General features: G+C 37.0%; 1 long non-coding RNA gene across 1 annotated transcript in view; it reads right to left on the reverse strand.

Moving 5' to 3' along the window:
• Positions 1–17,678: 17,678 nt before the first annotated feature.
• The window catches only part of LOC134418206 (uncharacterized), a 34,168-nt gene continuing 26,688 nt past the window's right edge, over positions 17,679–25,158 (reverse strand). Inside the window, exon 3 of the long non-coding RNA XR_010027737.1 lies at positions 17,679–17,818. This is a non-coding gene — a long non-coding RNA (uncharacterized LOC134418206). The remainder of the gene's footprint in view (positions 17,819–25,158) is intronic.

A 25,158-nucleotide genomic window follows, 5' to 3' on the forward strand; every position in this document is an offset into this window, starting at 1 on the left:
CCAAGAAACCATGTCATGACTTCAGACAGTTGAAAAACTGACAAAGCATCTATTTCTAAGTACTTAAAAATTAACCACTGAAAAAAAAATTAACCACAGCCAAAAATAATGTACCGCATCTTCACTTATTAAACAGTCTATGCTGCTTTGCATAAATATTAACTTAATTGGAAAAAACCCCAACCAAACAGGAAAATATCTTCTTTCCTTACACCTCTGTAACAAGGATGCAGAAGAGACTGGAAAACAGTATGTTGAAAGGCTGTATCAACAAGAGTTCTACTGAAATCTGTCTGGAGTCTGGTAGTGTGCAGTCATTTCATTAATGCTCTGGGCAGTACAACAGGCAATAAGTTTATTAAATTCTTATATGATAACCAGCTGGGAGGAATGCAAGCATTTTTGAGGACAAGGTTAGAATTCAAAATAAGGAAGACAAATGGCAGAAAGAAGCTATAATAAATAGAAAGCAATTCAATCAAGGCAAATAAAATATTTAAGTAAGAACAATCAGCTTCACAAATACTCTCTGAGAAATGTCTTGCCCAGATAGCAGTCCTACAGAAAAGGATCTGGATGTTATAGTGCATCACATGACTCACAGGTGTCTTAACACTTCAATAAAGAAAGCACCACAATGGGAAGTAGAAACACAAGAGCTGTACATACAGCACCAAGTTTTGCAATTGTGCTGTCAAAACTGGACAAGGCTCAGCACAGAACAAAACAGATGACTAGACATCAAGTAAATATGATGTAACATATTTACATGTAACAAGAGCTAAAAAATAATAATTTCAGAGGAAAAAAGACACTAAGAAGAAATATGACATAATTGCATAGAAGAATAAATTATTCCCCATGTCTACTATAGAGAGAAAAATAATTGTATTAATTTGCATCAGCAAGAGTATTTAGTTTAGAACTTCCCTGCTATTATATCTCTGAAAGAGTATTGGAGTGGATAGTGGAATAGATTGCATGAGAAGGTAGTGGGATCTCTGTTTCTAAAATTTTTAAAGAATAGACTAGGTCAGCTTCTGTCATAAATGTTCTAGTTCTAGTTTATTTTTATAAATACTTTGGAGACCAGACTACATGACCTTTAAACATCTTTCTGTCACTCACTATTTATGAAAATGCGTCTATTAACTAAAGAGTTCAACATATGTAGTAAATATGTGAGATGCACAATTTACTATGCATATTTGCAATCAAAACAAGCAGTCATGTGAATTCCCACTGGAATTGCAGGAACTGTGTAAGAGTAAATTATGCTCTGTCCTGGATTATGAAAAGGGATTGCTCCTCCAAAGACCTTGAATTCTGTACAATGTGAAAAAGGCAGCCAGAACAAATTTATGGGGCCAAGCCATAATCCCATCACAGTCAGCAGCAAAGCTCTCATTGGTTTCAGAGGGACCGAGACTTGGATAGCTTTTTTCTTTTAAGATCTGGCATTGCATAATGCCACATGCCCATTGTTATTGAATAGATATGTGTATGTGCAAATGTTTCATATTGATATTTTGTTATCAGATTGTCATTTGGTGGTATTTAGGGTGGTCAGTTTAACAAACCAAAACAATACTAGTCAAGTAGATCTATCTGCAAGAAATATTTATGAAGAAGCCTGAATCTGAATTCCCTGTTGTTTTTATGTCTTTACAAAGTCTTATAAATGAGGAAATAGCACCAAAGATCTATTAGTAATAGTTATTTCCTAATTGCAGTGGGAAGCATCCTGCATGTTTAAATAAATATTGTTAACTCTGACCTCTCGGTTTGCCAGGACTGATAAGACAATTGTTTGACCTATATGAAGCACATACAGTATGCATGGACTGAAAGCAGCAGGAAAACAGGAAACAATAAATCAGAAATTAGAGCACTGATTGTTATAGCTAATTACATCAGACTTCTGCTTAATTTCTCACTCTGTCATTCTAACCTGATTTTCTTGCCAACAGACTTTGCAAATTGCTGGTGTCACGTACATACAGCATATAATAATCTTTAGTTACTGTGATTGACAAATGAATGAGAAGAAGAACATAGTTTATTATGGAAGAATGAGCAGTGACACACACCAGATACCTGCTCAGATGCTTTTTTAATTCACTTACCTAGATATGCTGCATGATACACTTTGCCAGGACCACAGGTTTGGCATCACAACATCATAATTGAATTTGTGTCATAGTTTGATAATGCTGGACAAAGAAGGAAAAATAAAGCTATAAAAGGAGAAAAATGGCATAGATTGATCTCCACAGCAAGAGAGATAAAGTGGTTACGAGAAAAGTTAAATCAATTCCGAAAATAATATGCTTAGAATAATGCATATTAATCAGCATGTTTATTCTTGATGTTATTTTCCTCATACTGCACATCAGATAACATGGTGTCCTTATTATTTTGTCTTTCTACATTACTACACTTTCAAACTATAATATCTTTCTTTGTCCTGTTTCATCCCTGACATCAGGGTCTTCAGATGTCTTAAATTATCACAGACATTTTACTGTAGCTAGAAATAGTTGGTAGAACAGAAACAATTAATTTGTAGATATCTAAATCACAATTTTGCCCTTCTGATCTGAGGAAAAAGTCATTTGAACGCTTGTTAATGCACTGTCTTTCTGTGAGACGCTTTCCTTTGGAGCAGCAGCTTGCTGACACTGTTTTGAGAGGTCAGGGCACACCGTGTCACAGGTAGTTTTTGACGGGGACAGATGCAGCTTTCACTTCCCTCAATGTCTCTTAGACTCCCATCAGCGTGAACTCAAGGTGAGTAGAGCCAAACAGACACACTGGAGAAGCCCCAGAAGGATTAATATTATATCATCACTGCCATCAACAGTCTGTGCCTTGTGTATTATGCATTCTGAAAATACCCATATGATTTAGCAAAGCAACATCTGGCTAAAAAAAAGGAAAGGACTCCAGGCCAATGTAATGTTTTATTCATGTGGCGTACCCATATATCATATTCCTTAATGTCATTTCGATTATTTTGGGATTTTTATTTGTAACTTTGTCAGGTTCAAGGCCTAGAAATCAAGCAAAAAACCAACATACTGATGTTTTTAGCTATACATCTGCAGAGCTCTTCCATTCTGCTCCCAGATGGCCAGCACATCACCTCAACTGACTGCCATGGTGCAAGTAGTTAATATTGGTCTGCAGGTCTTGTCAGGCTGAGGGACTTTCTAAGTGTTCTCTTCTCCCCGACTAGGAATCGTGAAACTGTCCTTCCTCACAAATTTCCTATACACCAGCAATGGCACCATGGTCCTTTGGTGCTCTCCTTAAGAGTCCGTTTTTGGACCAAAATACATTCGTAAATCATTATGTGTGTCTATATGCAATTAAAGATTTAAATATTCAAGTTGGGGTTTGGTTTTTATTAAGTTATAATATTTTACAATCCACAAATATTTATTCTTCAAAAGCATAACACATTTGTTTAGCCATTTCTGCCTGTCCTCTAGCTTGACAGTGGAATTACTGTTCTTTAGAACTGCTCTGTCTCTTTGCCTCATTTCTACTTTTTGTGCTGATAGATTGATGGGCTTGTTTAAAACAAAAAACAAGTAGCAAATATTATGTCATAATTATTCACAGAGAAGTAGGTTTTCCAGTGTCAGAGTAAATATAATATTTAATAGGCATTAAAACTTTCTGGAAAGGCTTTTCCTTTACCTATAATGATAAAGCAACTGGCTTCTTACAGCAACAGTACTGTGGCTTTATCACTACAGATAAAGCAATAACACTACACAACAACACAGCTCTCTGTTAGTTGTGGTGGGCCACATTAAAGCATTTTTTGTTGTTGGGAGAGCCAGCTGAGCCAGGGATACCCCCTGGTCTTTCAGCAATGTAAGTACCAAGCCAGGAAGCTGCTCCAGCTAGCAGTACAAAAAACTTAGGAGATACTAAGAGGGGTAGAAGAAGCCCTGTAAAAATTCCAGTTACTTTCTGATTTCGCTCATGTTATCTTGTTGAATTCCTGGCCTTGTTTCGGAGAAAGCCAGTTCATCCATCTCCATATAGAAGACAAGCACAGTTGTGTTTGCAGCATTGTTATCAAAGAGTAATGCATGGATAAAGCAAACAAACAAACCCTAATCCAAAGCTATTTTTACTGCAGCATTAGAGCTAGGAAACCTACTGATTACCTCTTGTTATGCATGACAGCTATTGGGACTAATGATATATTTGAAGCATATTCTTAAAAATGTGTGATACAACCAAGCTTCTTTTTGCAAATGAGTGGGTCCACATCCCCTCTCTGTTGGTTCTCTTGTCACCTGGTTTAAGAAGATTTAAGTACAACAAAATCCTGTTCTATTTTTTGACATGAAAGGATGATAGAGAGTGAGCAAACTTTGAGAAAATAGAAAAATTTCTTGTAATGAAGTGTCTGCAGAGAGTAGCATAGAGATAAACAGGGGAAAAGCCTTTAAAGTAATTCCATAAATTCCACAGAAATACAAACATCACACATGTTCCATTATCTTTCTGTAGAATAAAATAATCCTGAGGCATACAGCAGGAATGCAATTTACTATTTTTCCTCATAACAAATAAATATAGTTTTCTCTCGGAACTCAATCTAATACCATCTCAGTTGCTTTTCAAAACTAAAAAAAAAAAGAAAACTGAGGAGTTCATATATTTGATGTATTTTTCTGTTTGTTGTGTGGTAACTCCCACCTGTTTGCCTCTTGCTATAGATTTTGACCTTTAACACACAAAAATCTGCAATCTGCCCCTCTGCATCAGACCCTGTACAGAAGTCCTATAAGTAGACCACCCCTTCACAGGTAGGGAAAGCCATTAAACCCTGTGAATTTTCACAGTGGATAAACCTAGATTAATTTGACCCAGGTGTTTGTCTATGGCTGTGCATGGGAACCCTTGCCGTGTCCCCTAGCTCTTTCTCCTGCGGTGGTCCAGCCTTAGTGCTCTCTGGACTCTAATCTAAACCATGTAAGAGTCCCAGCTGGCCCAGGACTTTGTAGACAGACTCTTGTTATGCTGTTTGTGTCACTTTGATGTATTCTTTTGCTTTACATATGAATGCTTGTACTAGTAGGAGGAAAGCATGAAGAGCCATGTGCTGGAGTTAAGTTACAAATGCCAATCCCTTATTTAACTTTACAAAAACGAGTCCTTGATTTTATGCTGCACATGCAAAGGGAAGTGGCATTACGAGCAATGCAGAAATTTAGAGGTAAATCTGTCCTCATTTGCACCTCTGCAACTCTTGATGAAGTGAGGCTGTTTGAGCAGCAGTAAGAGAGGTCTGAATCACTCCCATTAGTATTTATTTGCATGTAAGACATTTAGTTTAATTTCTATTTTATTTTAACACCAAACAATTTAATGAGCATTAATGGCTAAATAATTGTTTGCTAAGTCAATATGTGTATGGATGTGAGAAGGCCAAGATGCCCATAATATAAAATGAGGTATTCTATTTTAAAAATTCTTTACTTTCAGCTCACTTTACTAGACTGAAATATGGAGAAGAATAACTTTTGCAGGTAAAAATATGAATTGCCCCACATACCCCAAACCTGTGCAACTGAAAATGTTTCTAAAATTAAACATGGCTAAAGTATAGTACATGACGAAAAGGTGTTCTCACATGCCTGGCCCATGGGAGACACAATTTTATATTGGCAAGATTGAAAATAATGCTCATAGCAAAATTTTTCGTAAGGGTAAGATGAATCTACAAGGTCTGATTATCCTCTCACAGCACTACAGATTGGCAGCTAATAGAATTAGGCTTGTTTTAAACATGTATAACTGAATTGGGTCCTGGATAATCAGAAAGTTGGCATATCACGGACCAATTTTTTCGTTATGAATAACCCTGTGGAAATCCAGGGATACATCTGGAAACCCACATTGTAAGTGAGACGAGAATCAGGCCATCACTGAAAACTGTAATTCAACACAAAACAAAAGAAAAGACAATCTTTTTGAGTTGACTAAGCTGAGCTTGCTACATCTGTCAGATGCACAGCGAAATGACTGCTTACATCCCTTGGCATGGCAATGTGTAACAACTCTGTAGTCACACTTGTCTTGAGACTGTTCATGAAGATGTAATGCATAACATCAACACTCACATTCTGAGCGAAGTTTGAGACCATGCTAACATTAATATTAATGATACAGAACAGAATTACTCAAAACCACAACGAGAACTATCTCAGTTATCACAAACTCAGCCTGAGACTGTCAGAACAGCAAAACTTAGCCACTAGCAGTTGAAAACAAAGCTAGTAATCAAGCAATGATAACATTTCACCCAGACCAATTAATGATGAAAGCTGAAAATGCCTCTACATCGTTAGTCATCAAATCCAAATGTATATAATTGTTTATCAGCAGTGGAGATGTTGAATGCAAATGGATTTCAGGTACTGCACAGATCAGCCTCTGACTGCAAAGATTGGTTTAGTCCCATTTTGAAGCAGTTCTGAGGAGCCATTTTTCCAGAAAATGTTTAGGGAAATTAATGGTTTTTATACATCCTTGATTTTCTTATAATTCAATCTATTGCAAAGGAAAAAGCAATCTTTTCTACCCGATCTGAAATGCTAGTACCCAAAGAGATTTGTATTCCAAATTTATACCATCCCTTAAGTGAGATGCCTCATCCTGCCTTGAAGATAAGATTCCAGGCATTGCTCAGATACTTGGGTATAATTTATTGTAGCCACACAAAAGTCAGATCTAAATCCTTTTGGATCATGATGCCACAAAACAGCAGTTCAAAGTTCAAAGAGGGAGGCCGACAGATGCAATTAAGTTATCACTGTTGGGATAACTGTAACCCTTCCTGTGCTTTTAGAGCTTCTGGGATCCTGAAGACTGTGAAATTTAAGGAAAAAAAATTCAAAAAGAGCATTCTCCTCAACACTACCTATATTTTCATTGCATAAATCACAGCAGTTGGAATAAAATCATCCAGTGAATTACTTCCTGCCACTAAGGGAAAAAAATCCAAAATCTTGTTTCCTGATGACTACAAACTTCTCTTGACAAACCTCCAGTGCCAAATGTGGTTTCCATTTACTGTTTTGGGATTTATTTGTCTATGCCAAAGTTCAGGTGTGCCAGCTCTTTGTAATAAGCCATTTGGATGAAAGCTTGGCTAGCTCAAAGGATTCTGATGTATTTTATTGCTGCCTTTTAAGATTATTGTTCAGAAATACCAACTCTAATTTTGAAATCAATTAGCCATGCAGTCTGATGAGGTGTTGGCCCAGCTCAGGTTCACACCCGCTGTCCGCAGATTATTGTTAAGTTGAGTCAGGTCCTTAGAGCTGCTCTGAGTTGCCGGCATCTGGTGTACACATGTTTGATGTCCTCACAAAATGACGCTGATGGCTTAAATGGCAAGGCTCTAATGAAGAAAGCCTAGCAAGTTTGCTGCCGTTTGCCAGCAAAACATGACTTTTACAGGGCAGCATAAAAGTCTTTTTTTTTCCCCTTGTTTAACTCTTCAATGTCAGAAGAATATAAATCTTCCCTGGAAAGTGGAGATTCAGCAAAGGTGACAAGAATGGGACCTGAGGGAAAATCATGCAGAAGGAAAATCCCTCTGGGATCTTGCACCTTCCTGGCACCTGCATGGCCTGTACAGCCATGCCATGAAGTGCTGCCTCCAGAGGGAAGTGTGTCTGCCTGTGTCTGCCTTTCCCCACAGAGGGAAAAATGCAGCACAGCCAGAAAGAAAGGCACCCAAACTTCTCCAGGGAGACGGAAGTGAATAATAGAATATTAAAATGTCTTGGGCTGGAATAGACCTTGAAGATCATCTAGGTCCATCCCTTCTGCTATCAGCAGGGGTGGCTTGCACTAGTCCAGGTGGCTGAAATCATCCAAAATGGATTTCATTGGTTGTGCCATGACATAATGTCTCGTGATAATCCAAACAAAGGATGAGCATATAAACTTGTTTTCCATCACATCTTTGCAGTCTAGGAAGTTTTTCTGCAGTTTCTCCAGTTTCATGCATGAGGTCTAAGAATACAACCTCAGAGGCAGAGGGAGAAGTACAAACTAAAAACACCCAACCAAAATAAAACCTATTTAACACATATAAGAGAGAATTAAGTACTTATTCCCTGAGATTTACTTCATCAAATTCACCTGTAGGAGCTGAATAATAGCAATATGAACCATACTGCACAAAGAGCTAAAGCAGTGAAGTGGGATGAGTTATTTGTGATCATTATTATGTTAGTCTGTCTTGATAGATGCTAAACTGCCAGTCTCATAATCTCAAAGGAATTTACAAATATTGCATCATGGCTTCAGAGCCGGAATCATTTATTCAAATCAGCCTTCTGTTCAACCTGCAACATTTTGGAGAATATTAAGTACATGCAGACTGAATTTCATCTGCCTCTCTCTGTTTTTCAAAACCAAAAGTGTTTTGGTTTTTGCTTACATTAAATGTCACGGTCATGTGGTTATTTAGAACCATTATCCTCTATACTAAATAGAACCAAAAGTTACATACAAATGTATAACTTATGTAACCAAAAGTTACACATAAACAATTAATCTGGCTCAGAACAATCAGGTATGAAAAATCTAGTTCTTATCTGGTTAACAAAATGGATACAACAGCAATACAAATCATGCTTAATAATTTCCTTCCTTATGCTGGAGGAAAAATTACTGTCTTTGGAATCCAAACATGGCTGTACAGAATATCAATATTCAATACATGAATTAGGTTCTTTCCATCTGCAATGTCCTCCTAATTAGAATGCTAAAAGGAATGTATGTGACAAGAAGAAGATGGAGAAAAGAAAGGAAGCCCAGAAGAGTAAAAAGGAGAGCTGGTTTAGAGGACAGCTTAGGGAGATGAGTTAATAATCAACAATAACCAAGGAGAATTTTCCTTTCCTTAAATCCTTGGAAATAAGGCATGACAAAAGTGTCATGGACTCAATGGTTTGTATAGTCCAGCATTCCACCTCCAACAGTGGTCACGTAGGAAAAAGAGAAACATGAACAGAACAATCTAATACTATCTCTCCACTTTTAGGAATCATGGAGCAGTTTCCTACATGTTTTAGAGTCACTGATGGATCCATCTTCCAGAAATTAGTTTGGTACTGTTTGATTCCAAATACTTTTAATTTTGCTTTCCATTAACACCCTGTGGCTAACAACTCTGTACCACAGTACTCTGTGACCACCTTTTACTTATCTGGGGAGAGAAAAAAGGCTTTCTCTTGACACTGTTTTCATGTGCTGAGTTCTTGTGTAAAGAAAAAGAAAATAAAGATCTTATATTCACCTCCTCCACGTACTTCTTGATTTTGTAATACCTCCTCTATATAGACCACTGTCTTTTTGGTCACTGTTCTTGCAGTCATTGTTCCATACTTTTAACCCACCCTTATCAGTCTTTTTATCTGGTTCTGGTTTATAATTGTGGGAATGCAATGAACAGACTCTGTACACCAGATTCCTCTTTAACATGGATCTCAACATTCTGGAAACCAGAGCCTGCAGATCAAAAGCTTGAAAAATCTTGCCTCCAGACTAGCCAGATCTGGCATCGCTCCGTATACCGTAAACAAATAGCATTTCTTTAACATCCTGGAAGGTATATTAAGGGAAGTTCTGTTATCTAAAATATCATAAATTTATAGATGACTGAAGAGAAACGTGAAGTTCTGCCAAAATGCCACTTCTTTTAAATAATTTAATAACTTTCATTTTCATTGAGGCCAAAAAGAAAGGTGTATAAATGGAAGCAGTTTGGCTGCTCCTGAGTTAACTGGATTAGTTTAGTCAATCTAACCAATTTCTGTTGGGTCTATCAAAAATAGGCATTTTTAATTAAGTTTATTATGATGTTTTGATATTTTATTATGAATGTATCCTATTTGAGAGTAAATCCATTTATTTCTCTGTTAGCCAGGCATGTGATAGGTCACACCTATCTGCCTGTAACTGGAAGACCTATTGATGCCTTGCAATAATATTAATGCCAGGAGCGCAGGCCAAATTGCCCTGGTTGAAGCTCTTTAACATAACAGGTATTAGCCAATTACATAATGCTTGAGGGTAAATGCTGGTAAAATTAAAGAAACCCATAATGATATCTCCTTAGTAGCATTTTTATACAGTCTGACATCTGAAAAAATACTTACTCTCCAACACATACCAGGGAGATGACCACCTGACTGCCTCTGTCATGAGTTATTGTTTGGATCGTTAGTGTTTGCAGCTTGGACTGTGCTTTAAAATACATGGTGCACTGGGCAGATACTGGTCAATAATAATTATGGGAGTAAATTTTTATGTGTTTCAATGCATTTCAGTGAGGAGAAAATAAAATTCTTGTCATAGGAAGATTCCTTTTATTAATTAAAATAGTTCCTTTATAGTAAGTGACCAAGTTTATTGGCTCCACATCACACAGCAGCACTGATCATACCATTAAGAAAGACAGAAGCTGTGAGCCTTGCCTATCTATTAACTGTTGATATTTGAATGGAGATACACTGTGGAGATGAGAGACAATCTCTTAAATTGTTCATCCCACACTTAGTCCAGTGTCTGGATTGCCTGCAAGGCAAATATAACAAAGTAAATAAGAAGACTAGAGTTACTCTTACACCAGACCCTTGTTAATGCTGCTAGTTTTTTAAATGGAGTCTGCCATTTAGGCCAGGTCCCAGGGCAATCCTACTCTTAGCCATATAATTCTTCTATTGTTCAGGGATTTTTTTCTTCTGAGAATTCTGCTACAGTGGGCTATTGGTTTCTTTGTTTCTACCTGACTTTTTTATCTACCTTCTTCTTCATTCCTCACTTTCATCTGGGATGTCTCAGACACTACCTACCCACTTTTGATTTCCCAGTTTGTTCCATCACCACCATTTTTTTCATGAGAAAAATTATATTTTCCATCAGAATATGATTTTATGATATTAGGGATATTATATTTTATGATTTAGGACTTGGTTTGGGATTTTTTGGATTTGATTTCTTTTCAGTTGGTTGGCTGGTTTTTGGGGATTCTTTTTTGAAACACTGAATGAACTGAGCTACACAGACACCATCAGGATGCATCATGAAGTCTTCCTTAAATCTTCTTATTGCTCTCTCTCATAACAGCTATTGCCACTGCAGTTACTGTACTCTCAATGAGTAACATGGTAGAGGATAGTAAATTGTTTAATCTGTAAACCATTACCTTTCTTGAATTTTAGAACTGTTGTTTAAAGAACTGATTGGACTCCAGCAAAATTCTAGCAAAATTTGCCTAGATTGTGCAACTCTTCAAGACTTGTGTGGCCCAAGAGACAGGTTGCTTCTATCTGAATGGAATAATAAGATAAATACTAGGCAGTAAGCATTAAAAGCAGAAAAGCCTGTGAAAAATTAAAATGAAAATTTATTTAAGGCACACCTTATATAAGCCTGACCTTGTTCACATTGTAATAATTTCCAATCCTTCAATGATGTCAACCTATACAAAGCTGAGCCTCATAAAAACAGAAAACGTGAAGCTTATGTGGCAATACACTGACAGGTTTTAATGCCACCTCTTTCATAGCAAATGGCCAGCATAGGTGCAGAACTGCCTGCTAGTGGTGTGTACTCACAGAATTGAGGGAAAGAAAAGGCAAAACTCAACAAGTATAGAACACAGGTCATGACACACACATTGAGAAGTCATGACCTTCAATATTAAGGCAACAATTCTGTCCTTAACTCTCTATATGTTATGAACAACAGCAGCTAGACTAAGGGACACTGTCACCATAAATTGAGAAGTCAGAGAGTGTTGCTGCTTTGCTCCAAGCGTAATGTTACGCAAATGCTGTTTTCTTGTGCCTTTAATACAATAAAGGACTAATTCCTCAGAAATCAAGGGTATAAGTCAGGTAAATGAAAACTTGTAAATTATGTCAGTAATCCATAACTCATACAACTGATTTGGAAACCAGAGCCTTATGGTTCAGAAAAAAGTAATTGCTTTATTAACTCCCATTTATCAGTATAAAACTGGCTAATTTAACTGACTGACTGATTTATACATTGATACTTTAAATTTAGCTCAACGTCCTAATTTAATAAGGAGATCACATATGGATGTTTAATAATATATTACCTTCTTGTTGGTTGATACTCTAAGCACGCTCTTATTAAGACAGATTATCTCCTTTCCCTTGTTCTTTTAAGAGAAGGACAAAACACATTATACATGTCATTTATTCTACCTGACAGAAAGGCCATGTTTCTATATAACCCCTTCTCTAGTAATATGTTGAATGCATGACTAACCACATCATTCATTCTCTTTTTAACATCCATGATGTCATAATCTTTTGCAACAGTAAGGGTATATTCCTGCCTGCAGACCTTTGGAAATCACCACAGGGAGTCAGACTACCGAAGCACAGTCAAGCAATAAATCTACCAGGTACACTTGAAACAAAAGTTGGAAAGAAAAATGAATATGTGTATATACGCCTCTGATTCTCCAATAAGTAAGGTCTTGTGTACATTTAGCTGATCCTAAATTATACGTTAAGAACTCAAGTGTTCTCAGTAACTACCTTTAAATCATAAAATCGGGGCAGGGCTGTATTACTTACTTTGAGTAAAATTATAGATATTGCCAACTATGATAATATGCTTTTCAGGGAGAGACATGGGTTAGGAGCCTAATGAGCACAGCTCTTAGGTATTGGTATTAAATAACTTGCAGCTGCAACAGTCACAAGCTATAATCCTTGTAAGCAAGGTTACAGACAGTATATGATGTACAGCCCTGACTATAATACATGTGCCAGAAGCAGAAGGGTGAGCTTTCTGTGTGTTTAACTTTCGACATTAACACACCTATGAAAGGTGGCACTATTAGGATAAGGCTGTGTGTGGATCAAGGTAGTTAGCTCAGAGCCAGCTTTCATTCAGATAATTTGTTCAGATTTCTATTTGACTGCAAGTCAGAGAGCTGCCCAGCCAAATGCACACTTCACTATTAATATGTAGTCTGAAAACTTCAGTATTATGTGGGATTTTGATCACAGAACCGGCCAATCTCCAAATAATAGGTCTAATATCAGATAATTTGTGTCAAATTATAGCTTGAAATGTCCCTTTTACATCTCATGCTATCATTCAACAAGCATTTTATTTTCCAGAACACATTTTAAAAATAGTGGGTATTGGTTAGGAAATCAAACCATTTTTATTTTGACTCTTCATTGTAGTGATTTGAGCTGATGATTCTTACAGACTTCAAATGTCAATAGCAGATGATTAGAGCAATATGAAAATTCACTTCCTGAAGTCCAGCCAATTTCTAAAAGGAATATTAACTTTTTTTTTTTAGCATAAACCAGCGTACGTGGTCTTGCTACTTAGAAACTACCAGAATGCTGTTTTGAAATACAGAAAATGTACCCCAATGCCCACACATCACAGGCCTGTCTCCAGGGTGATTCTATTTCCACATATTTGGACTTAGTGTGCTTTACCTCTCTTGAAACTGGAGTTAAACAGTACACTTCTATACAAGAATTAAGTTTTCCTTCTTTATCATTTCATGACTACAGAGACATCTGATCAAGATGGGGCAAAAGAAATTTCAGTTTAGAATATGGAAAGTGAAAATTGCTGGGGTTTGAAGTCCATGTGTGCTCCTTCATTTTGCAACCTCACAATGCTAAAATCATATAATGTAGCTGAATTAATTATCTATTATATTACATTACTCTCCCCATTTTATACAGCATTTATTATTCTTAGCCATATGGTACACACACAGCTCCCTTAACACATGTCGGGCAACCTTGTTTGGGGAATGTGAAAAATAAATGTCTGATTAGAACCAGAAAGACATTAATGAAACAAAATGGTCATTATTCCATAGAAAATAGTCACTGAAATGATGTCCCTAATATGCTTCTTGAAGGGTATTTCCTCAGCAACAATGGGCTGATTGCTGAGATAGATGGGTAATTGAGAAAGCTGAAAAATGCTCAAAAGACTTAATGGTCAAGAAAAATGATGAAATTTTGGGTTTGCTCTGAAGACAACAGGAAGTGTTTGAGAGAAGGTTATAGTTTACCAGAAATACATTTTCTTTGTTTGTAGCAATTTTTGTTCTGTCTGATCCCATCTCACCACCAAATGTCTCCCTTACATTCAAGTGTTTTTCAGTTCAAAGCTGGCTCTTCAGTCTCACAGCACTATTGCACTCACAGTGCAATGGGCTCATCTTGTATTTATCAGGAGAGAACTGCTGCCAGCAGCTGAAAGCTTTGTGGTTTTAGTGAGTCCACTTCAATGCAGCCCATCGTGTATTCACTCTCCAGAGTGGTGAATATTTTCTTCTCTTCTCTAGAGAAATTGTTTAAGGTCAAAACAAAACAATTTGTGTCAAATTTGATTTCCTGTATTACAGTTTACAGCAAATAAATTTAAAAAAAACCAGATATTTTAAGTTTAAATCTCAAAGATTTTGATGAAATTAAAATGGAAGCTGTAATTTTTCTTTTCACTTAAAAATTCTTTTCAAAAACAACCCATTTTAACAGATTTTCAAAAAATGAGGAACTAACCATCTTTGAAAGGTGGTTTATTTAAAAAAAAATAAACAATCCTGTTAATAATAACAATGCATTGACAAACTGTGGAGATTTTTTATGCCTATATTATTTTAAAGCACATGGGGTTTTCATCCATTTTTGTCCTAAAATCAGTCCAGAAATTGACCCATGAAAACTTTCTGATTGTTGAATCATTCTGTTTAATTAAGAGGGCACAGTGCTGCTACAACTAGTTGCAAATCTGTCCAGGAGAATTCCAAATGGTTTTGAATGTTTGTGCTCAACAGAATTTTCCGTTTGCTGTAGATTTGTTAAAGTTGAAAACAATTCTTAAAAATTGATGTGATACCGTTTGGAGGGACCCGGACAAACTTGAGGATTACAAAGGTTCAAGGGATACCTTATTACAGATTTTCCGTAATTAAAAACCTTTTAGCAAGGTCTATTGAAATGGGACTGGGGATAATGGTTTTAAATTAAAAGAGAGTAGATTCAGACAAAAAAAATTGAACTAATTTTTGAAAGTGAGAGTGATTAAACACTGGAACGTGTGGTGCAGAGAGGTGGTGGATCCTCCATCCTTGCAAATATTTAAGGTCAGGTTGAATGGGGCTCTGAGCAGCCTGATCTGGTTGAAAATGTCTCTGCTTATTGCAGGGGGATTGGATTAGAAGACCTTGAAATGTGTCTTTCAACCCAAATTATCCTATGATTCCATGCATAACAGCTCTTGGACAAATGAAAATATTGCTATGTTAAGCAAAACTCAGGCTGTTATTTTGATTTATAATACTTTTGTAGCTTAATATATTCTTCTAAATCTATTTAAATAGATATATATATTTTCTCTTCAGTTTTGCTGAATTCAAAATAGAAGGAAATTTGGTGAAAAAAATCTCTTTTCTCAGAGAAGATATATGTGTGCTGAAGTTTTATTCAGACAGGTACTGCTTCAGACTATAGTGCACACTTCAGAAAGTGTGAAACAGCCATTTCTGTTAAGTCCTTGATCCCATGTGATCTCATTATTTCTACAGCCAAATAACATCCTATACTTTAAAGGATGCCTGCATTTACTCTCAGTGCAGAAGCGGGACCACATTTTCTCTTTCAATCCACATCCTGATTCATATTCCATTGAAATTAAACAAAGATGTCATTGGCTTTAGTGAGTTTTGGATGAGTCTTCAAAGGCATTTTAAACATAGGAATACTATATATACCAATTGGTTTACTGCATGAAAAACTGTACCTACTTAACTTGCAGAACTAAAGACATACATATGTTGAAGAAAAACAGCTCAGGAGAAATGAAAATCACAACTTTACAATGTTTGCTAGCAAAACATCAAGCACATGCCGAACAGAAAGATGATCTATTTGTTTAGGGTGTGCCTTAGGACTCAGAATACAAAAATTCAAGACTTTGCAATACTGGAGTCTTCCTATGTGATAATATACATTTATCTGCTTCTGTTCTTTTGTAAGAAAGAGCAGTACTTCTGGGCATAAAAACCAAATAGATAACTATTTTTAAAAACTGTGGCATATTCTAACGTTGTGCAGCAAGAAGCACTTGGGGTGGGACCCAAACACAGGCTAAGGTCTCTACTTACATCAGTCATCTGGTATCTACCTACATCTTCTTCTGGTACCAAAAAAATCACAGTCCCACAATCTGCTTTGCCAATGCCAAAGCTCTGGAAGCCTTGGGTGGTTCTAGCTTTGGGGATCAGAACATAATTGTGGTGAGGAGAAAGGGATCTTGTCATCTCCTCTGAGGAGCAATAGGGCTGGCACCAGCTGTAAGACCTAACCCCAGGTCTCTTCTTATCTGTCCCTGGTCTTGGTCCTGAACACTCACTGCTGGTCTGAGACAAGGGAATCACTGAGTTTCCTTAGCCAGGACAGGCCCTCTTCTGGGGGGTGATAAACTGAAAGAAATTAAATGTAGAAGAATACTCTACCAACAAGGCAATAATAAAAAAATGTACACCAACACCATAATCATATATGCCAGCACTATATCTACCTTGAAAAAAATTTGCTGCGGTTGAATGCAGTATAACTGGCATGAGTTAAATACATTCAAAAGATACCTACCTCATCAGGCTCCCCAGAGAATTCAGTCACAAGGACATTTGGGTTGCCCATAAATAGCTCACAAGCAGCTATAAGCATGAAGTGAAAGACAGCTGCACACTTCAGACAACAGAGGGGCAAATCCTACCACAATCTTATACACCCAAGTTACATTACCCCAGAAAACTTGAGGATTCTCTACTCCACTGTGGTTAGAGAGTCTTAAAAGTTTATTTTTGTATTCTGTTTAGTGAATAGTCAGAGTTTACTTAGTTTTAAAACTTACTTTTTCATTCCACTCTCAGTGTACATAAGTTATTCAAACTTATATATCCTTGTAACATCCTTACACTGAATTATCTAACTCTCTAGCTACTGTAATTTTTTGCGTTAAAATATTTTATGATAATTTTGTAGGAATATTCATACATTGTGTTATATACATTGACTCTCAATTCTTAATATAGAATCTAGAATGCATCATTATTTTAGCATATGTTGATAGCATATTGATATTTGCCCTGATTGCAGCAGCCTAGCCTGATGAGATTTTCACAAATGCACATGGAGTGGTAATCAGCATTTACCAGAAAACAATGACGCACTAAAGCAAAGAACCAGCCAAGTGTACAGCATGTCCAGACGGTAAAGATTGCCCAAGTGGTTTTCTTTCAGTGCCAGTGTAATCAAAATTGGTTTATTTTTCATTTGGTCAGTATCAACATAATTTATTAGCCTTGAAATTCACCAGCAAAGAACTAACTCATTCTCTAGAGAGATACTGGACAAGGAATGCAACAAAAAGTAAATATCTAAAAAAAAAAATTAAAAAATGGAGAAAGATCTCAAGCACAATCCTATTTTTCCCATGTTGTCCCATTTGGGTTTTTTTTAGGCAACTCTGACATGTATGTAGGCGGGCACGTTTTCTTTGCATTTCAATATAAAGAGCTCAGTATCTTTTACCTATAAGTCAACATTTCTGGTCATGGAACTTCCATTGATGTACATGATGATGGCCAAACTTCTGTCTTTAAGATTCCTCAAGTCTCCATTCCTCCATGCCGACCCAGTAGCCCTGGTGGAAGTCTCCTGTGCTGTTGATGCTCCCTCTGCTGACAGCGTTCAATCAGAAAGATGCATTGCAAGGGATTCAGGGAACAATGGGAAGAACAAACCCCTTGGATGGGGTTAATATAAGAAATAGAAACAATAGAGGAAATAACAGTGAGAAGGAGATAGGAAAAATCAGACACAAAGGAAAGGGGTAAAACCCTCTTTGGGCAGAAGATACAAAATCACCAAATCACTGACGTGCTCCAAGCAATCTGCAGTCAAAACCTGATCTTTCTAGCAGAGTAGGAAGGCTACAAAAGCTGAGATGGGTTTGAAAGAATTTACAGGAAGAGCAAGAATTTCTTTATGGCAGACAAATTCATATGTGATATGGGACATCAGGATTACAGGCCAGGTATGCATCAGGCAGATAAGGGACTGAAACTGAGGGCCTGATAAGTGTCCTAAGGACCAAGTTAGTGATAATTTCCATTATGATTATATTTTCTTCCTTTTTATTTTTAATTTTTAAATTGAAAAAAAACTCTCTCGGATTCTTGTAGCATTTGTATTCTCTGATGAAAGTTTTGTCAAAATCATGTTCTCTTCATCTCTTGATTCCCCTTCCACCTCCCAACAAAGTTTCATTCTAAGTGAACTCCAAGTACTCTATGAGTACTGGAACTTTAAAATTCTTTTAATTTCTATGAAAACCTCTGAAAATTAAAACTTTAAGAGGCCTTCTTTAGTGATTCACAAACAGGATGACATTTCCCCTTCATCTGCTATCGTTAATTCAATAGGTGAAGGACTATGGTATATTGTTAAAGAAGTTCAGTAGTATTGATGAATTTCTAAAGGATTGGCTTTCATTTTCCGTGATTTTTTAAAAGCTTAAGAAATTATACAACTATACTACCACTTCTCCTACAGCATTCCACCCACACCAAAGAACCACTGCATTTGACCTCCATGGCAGTGTTTGTCATGGCACAGTCCTCAATTGCATGGATGCTTTGTACTCCTGTCTCAAACACTGAGTAACTCATTTGCCTCCCAACAGAGAGCTGCATCTGTATGACAGATAAAGCCTGGTGTTGCTGTAATAAAATTGTCAACAGAGAGTGCAACACAATGTTTACTCCAATGAAGCAAATCTACCCTGGAGATTTGGGCCTTATTCCCATCTTTGACGTGAAGGACTGTGGGCAATAAGCACCTCAAATTGTTCACAGCTGATAACTGTTCTCTTCTTTTTTGACAGGAAAAATCAAAGGCAGCATTTGTCAATTAATTAGTATTTATTTTGGGGGGTAAATGACACCCTATTTATCTCCACTGACAGTAGAGTAAATGTAAACACTCTTAATTCAGATGCAGACATTCGTTTCTGTTGTGCTTTTGGCAGTGGGATCTGAATTTCAGAGGTGAACACTCTCAAACACAACTGAAGCCACTCTCAAACACAACCAATTCCAACTCCTCTATATTACCCAGGCACAAGACAGCAGCATTCCATTATCCCAAGGATTCAGAGGGCATATGTTATTACTATAAAAGTACAAGTGCAGTAGAAGGCTCAACTTAGTTGACAGTGTGGATATTGGTAATTTTCTAATGAATGCTAAGGACAAGCAGAATTGTTGGTGCCTATAAAATCAACATATTGTACTTTGCATGTGGTTCACTGGTGCGTTTTTACCTACAGCATGCCTGTGGTCTGCAAGTAGTGTGTTACCAAATGCCTGCATAGCAAATGACTCCCTTTCAGCAAAGCTAAGTAGCTTCATTTTCCTTTTTCATAACTACTGATAGTCTTGTTGCTTTTTTTTTTTTTCATGCATAACTAGCTGTATTAGCTATGACCTATGACTGAAAACTTTACAGAAGGAAATATTTTTGGTGAAAGTTAATGTACGTCATGAGAAGAGGTCAGTTTTTAATGAAGTTTCTTTAAGAATGGTCAAAATACAAGAACTCTGTCACCAAAACAGCACTGGTTCAGCCACAAGAGTAGTCAGCTCAGATCTAGAAGATCCTTTTTCAATGCCTTGCTCTGAAACAGGGCAGGACAGAATAGTAATTTGAACCTGAGCCTTTCACATTCCAGCTAAATGCCCAAAAATTTCCTGCCAGCTCTAATCTATCTGGAAAGAGACTAAGAGAGAGCACATTAACTATGTGTGGTTGCAATGAACAGTTTTATATATGGCAGTAAAATTGTGAGAGTCTTAGCTTAGACATACTTGACACAAACAGTCTAGTTTTGCAAAAATATGACTTTAAGAGAAGGGAGAAAATATGGAGATGTGCTGTTTTTACAGACCATTCCACAAATTTAGCCCCTAAAAACCTTTGGTGAGAAAGGTAAAATCTGTCTTTTGCTGTCACAATACTCTGCTACCATCAATGAATTTTGTTTAGAATAATATGGCCTTAATGCCCCCATCTCCTGTAGAATTGCTCAGACTGGTAGTTGATTAGAGTGGAGAGAGGTGCCAGTATTATCTGTGTTAGTGCTCCAGAGGTCATCCTACACTAACAAGCCCGCCCCAGTCAGGGATGACAGAATCCAGCTGTTGCGCCTTCAGCTGAATGAGAAGAATCCACTTAATGCCAGGGATGCATCTCAAAAGATTAACTATTCTAACTAGTTACTTTCCACCTCTGAAAAAGTGTCTGGCTCATCATTATTGTCCCCTTTTTAGCAGAGGCCTACGGTATACATGAAACCATTTACCTTTTTAACCTCCTGAACTGTAAGGCACCAAATACACATTATTTTAAATGGATAAAACAAAGTTCTAACTTCACTGATATCTGCTTAGAGGTGAGCTCATGTAACAGAGGGTATCACTCTGTTTCAAAGAAATATGCATGTGCACATTTTAGGTGTTTAAGCAGAGTACTAGATGTGCTCCTTGGCGTGTGAGTCGGGATCTGAAAGACAAGAGGAACACACCACAAGCCTGCTTGCAGTCATTGCACTGCTACAATATACTCTGGAAATCTAACAAGCATCCTTAGGTAGAGGCTTAATATTTTTAAATGCTTTAATAAAAACCTAGTGTTAAATATCTTCGTTAGGTCCTTTTTTTATAGTACTCTCTTGGTAGCCTGAAACTTTTTCCTGACTAACACTTTCTCATATGTTCTTCCATCGGTTTTTCGTTTTGCTCTTTCAGAGGATTCAAGCTAACGTGGCTCCTGCTTCCGAGCTGCTCACATGCTTGCATGTCAGCATCCGTGGGAATGTCATCTCGGCTCCGGGGCTACAGATTTATTGCTTGGCCAGCAGAGGGTACCAGAGTTTTCTAATGACTTCACAGACCCGAAGGAAAAAACAATGCTGAGGTCAAAGCATACCTATTGTTTCCTTCCATTTCCCACCGAAGCTGATTACTCTGGGTTAGTTTTTGATAAAGTGGTGGGAGTTTTTTGGTTCTTGAATCTTACATTAGACAGGACTGATCTCCAGTTCTCTTTCATTCAAGTGACCCTGCCTAACAGAAAAGACATTTAGAATTCATTTTATAGTTGAGTGTGGTTTAACATGCAGAGGCTTTCTTGACATTGGAGACCTTTCAAAAGCTTCAACAAACTTGGATTCTTTTAAATACTTGGCTTCTACAGTGCTGAAAATAAGAATGTATTTTCCGCACTCAAAAGAAATTTGTGAATTCCATCATGACTGAACCTGAGAATAAGAGAAAGGCCTCTATATTTTGGTAGGCATTATAATTTGTAGATTCACATAAGTTCTATTTCAGAAATAGATTCTATTTCTTTTTATCAGCATTTTGATTTTGCTGATAAAGCTGATGCTTAATATACCAACCCAGCATAAATTCTCTGATTTATTTCCTGGAGATAACAGCATTAGTGTGAATGCAAAAACACAGACATGCATTCCCTTCAGATCAATCCTGAAGTGGAATAAGCAGATTAAAGATGGTGGAAATTTCACAGGAAGGTTTTCACAAAGTTTTGAGGGTTTTCCTTGTTTGTTCCATTAAAAATACAAACCTTGCCTACATTATTTATCCAAAAGCTTGCTTCAGTGGCTGGAGATTGAGTGAAATTATCACAATGCAAGAACCCAGGAAGTGAAATTTGATCAAATCAGATGTGATTTCATCTTCAGTTATTCATAGATTTTAGTGACATAAGGGATCGTGCCATCATGTAGTCAGACTTCTTACATAACAGAAACCATGGAATTTCACCCTGTAGTTCCTGTACTGTGTCCAATAAAAATATGTTTGAATTACAGCATAGTGTTTAGAAAGGCATCTGGTCTTGATTTTAGGAGTCCACGTAAAATGTTTGCTCCTAATGCTCAGGTCATTCTAAAATGGGATGGGCACCTAATTCCCTTAGACTTTAATATTTTAGTTCTCTCTTTGAAAAATGCCTTCCATGATTGGTATGGAGGCATACATACAACTAACTTATTGCCTAATGTTGCTGACAATGATTTCTGTAGAGAGGGAAAACAACACAGACCTACTGAAGAGCTTACTGTTTCTTTAGTATTGTAAGAATCTTCACCTCTCACTTATCTTTTCCAAATGCAATTTTTATTAGAAGAAATTAATAATAATTTCTTGCAGTGTAATAAGAAAAATAAAAGTTTGAGTCAGAAAAACAGTGAAATACACCCTTAACATTTATATAATAAAATTATGACAAAAACCAGATTAATAGAAGGCTCTAAACTTTGCCACTGTAGTACTGGTACTTTGGAAAACCTGAGTACCAAAGTTTTCGGCTGTGTACCAGGCCAGGCAATTTTGAGGACAGTATCTACATCCTCAGCAAGAAATTCATATGCTGTGATTTCTCTTTCTTTATGTAGTTTCTAATGATGCTTCTGCAGCCTTTGGTCAAAATTCTCAAAGTACTTTCCAGAGCTGTAATTGACCATGGATATGTGATCAACAATTCATATCTATGAAAACAGTATCTGAAAACTAAGGCTGGGAAAGGACAGAGTAACATGCGAAATGATCTAATACCCTTTCTTATCTGCATCATCCAGTTGGAGGATTTCTTGTTGAGAAGCATGAGTGCTAAACAGTAATCCCTAAATTCTACTCAGGTAGGGGAAAACCTATCCTTAAATTCTACTCAGGTAGGGGAAAACCTATCCTTCATCTCACCATGCAGCTGGGCAGCCTTCAAGGTACTGTCATTACCAAGTGCCTCTTATCTGCAGGTACAAAGAAGGGGACAGAAGATGAGAGGCACTGCCATCAGCTTTACCATTGGTGAAGTCTTTTTTCCGTTCCTGTTGCAGCTGAGGTTGAGTAGAAGTCTCTGCTGGTGAGCTAACAAAAGGGCAGTGGGAGGAATGGCATCTGCTCGCAGGGATGTCAGCTGGGGTGCGCCTGCACCTCAGCCTCACCTTCCAGATATTATCTCAGGGTTCCTCTGAAGACTTTGAACTAAAAGCAGTCCAATGTAACCTTTCTTGTTAGGTCTCATAGAAGGTCTCATAGAAGGATAGCAGCAAGCACCTGTGTAGAGTGAGGCAGCTAGCAACCCCCAAAACACTGTCAGATTGTTTGCAGAGTCAGAGCCCTCAACCAGTTTGTGCCTTAATTCTCTTAAATTGCCCATATCTAGGACATTCAATCGTGAGACTATGCATGTCAAAGAGGGAGAAATCCTTACAGCAAGCAGAAATAAGAGACTTTAACTTCTTATTCAGTGAGAAAGTGGCATGGAAAGAAATTTAAAAATTATTGCAGAGGAGAGATGCAGAGGAGGCATAAATGAGATTGAAATAGAAATTTTCAGTATGTAAAATAAGTTGCTAAAATATTCCTACCTACAAACAAATATATTGTATCTATCCTAACTCTGCTTCAAAGTGAGTAAAGAACTTCTGTTTTACATTGATGTTTTTGAAGATTTAGCCAGTTATTTTCATGGAGAATTGCTATGTCACCATTTAATCAGAACAAATAAGAGATCACAGAGCAGGCAAAGTTTGTTGTTTATTTCCTTAAGACCGGTAAGAATGCAACATGATAAATAGGAAAATTAGACTGCTTAAAATGTTATTTCAATAAAGGACATCACATATTGTTTATGGATTGCAGTGAGGTTTTGCAATTATTTTTTTATTTGTTCCTGCATTACTTGTGGGCATGTGACATAATTTATGCTGTTATGTTGTCAGGCTTCTGATCATGGGAAGGGCTATTTGTTTAGACTGTGTAGCTCTTCACTTTAATTTGCTCTGGCTCCAGTGTGACATGCTAAAACTACTATCAATGGAAAATCCAAATTTCCCAGAAAGACTTAAAAGAGCACCCTCGGTGAACTGAAATTATCTCCTCTTAAAGCTAATTACCTTGGTATACTTAAGAAAGTAGCACTATAGGAAATCTGTTTCTTTAGACTTTCTTCTATTTCTTTAAATGCCTCAGGTCAGCATGAATAATTATTGTTTGCTTTTATTGCACTTTCTTTCATTATTCATCTACGTGCCTCTGAAAGGACATAAAACTAAAATAATCCAACAAATTAAGAGTAATTTTTTGAGACACACATTCATTATTAAAAAACAAACAGAAAATATTTTCACCTTTCAGTTTATTTTATTAGAAAGAAAGTACTGTGAGTTTTCTATTTAATAGGAAGCTTTAAAGCATTAATGAGTCTCACAGGGCAGTTATTGCAAGTAAATATGGAATGCGTCCAAAATTAAATACCTTCTACAATTATCTGTTACCTAAGGGCTGGATGTAGGAGAAATATGCATCAAAGGTTGCTTGCTGATGAAAGCAACACATGATTCTGCATTCTATGTCTTCTTTCAAGACAGTCCACCTACCATCAGCAGTGTGGCAATTTTCCCAGTCCACAAGAGTGGGCTTGGAGGAGTTTCCTTATTTTGACTCACCCAAACACAACTTTGGCAACGGTTTTAAAGCCCCACATCCCAAGGATTTTATGACCTCACAGGAGCTGCATTTTATAAGGGCTAACCTGGGAGACAAATCAGGAAGCTCTCATACTCCAAAGACTTCAGTGTGGACTGGAGCAAATGGGCTGGCTTACATGCTACCAAGGTGGTAAGGATTTGTGAGGAGAGATTTCAACACAGTTCACTATCACCAATATCCCACTTCCGTTTATTTTTATATAAATTAGGCACTGCTTTCCCAGACTTATTATTAAGAGAGTTCTTTCCCTATTAGTGCTGTATGATTCAGCTCATCCTTTGTGCAACTCAGGCATGAACTTATTCAGACTGGACCTGTGTTCATCCCTCTCTAGACAGGTACTATTGAGACACTGCCAAATGCACTTTGTCACAAACACCTTGTACTGATTTCATTTTAGCAGTCAAATGTAACAAACAGTTGAGACATGAAAATAAATA

The sequence above is a fragment of the Melospiza melodia genome, chromosome 5 (assembly GCF_035770615.1).
Source record: "Melospiza melodia melodia isolate bMelMel2 chromosome 5, bMelMel2.pri, whole genome shotgun sequence".
Classification (NCBI taxonomy): Eukaryota; Metazoa; Chordata; class Aves; order Passeriformes; family Passerellidae; genus Melospiza; species Melospiza melodia.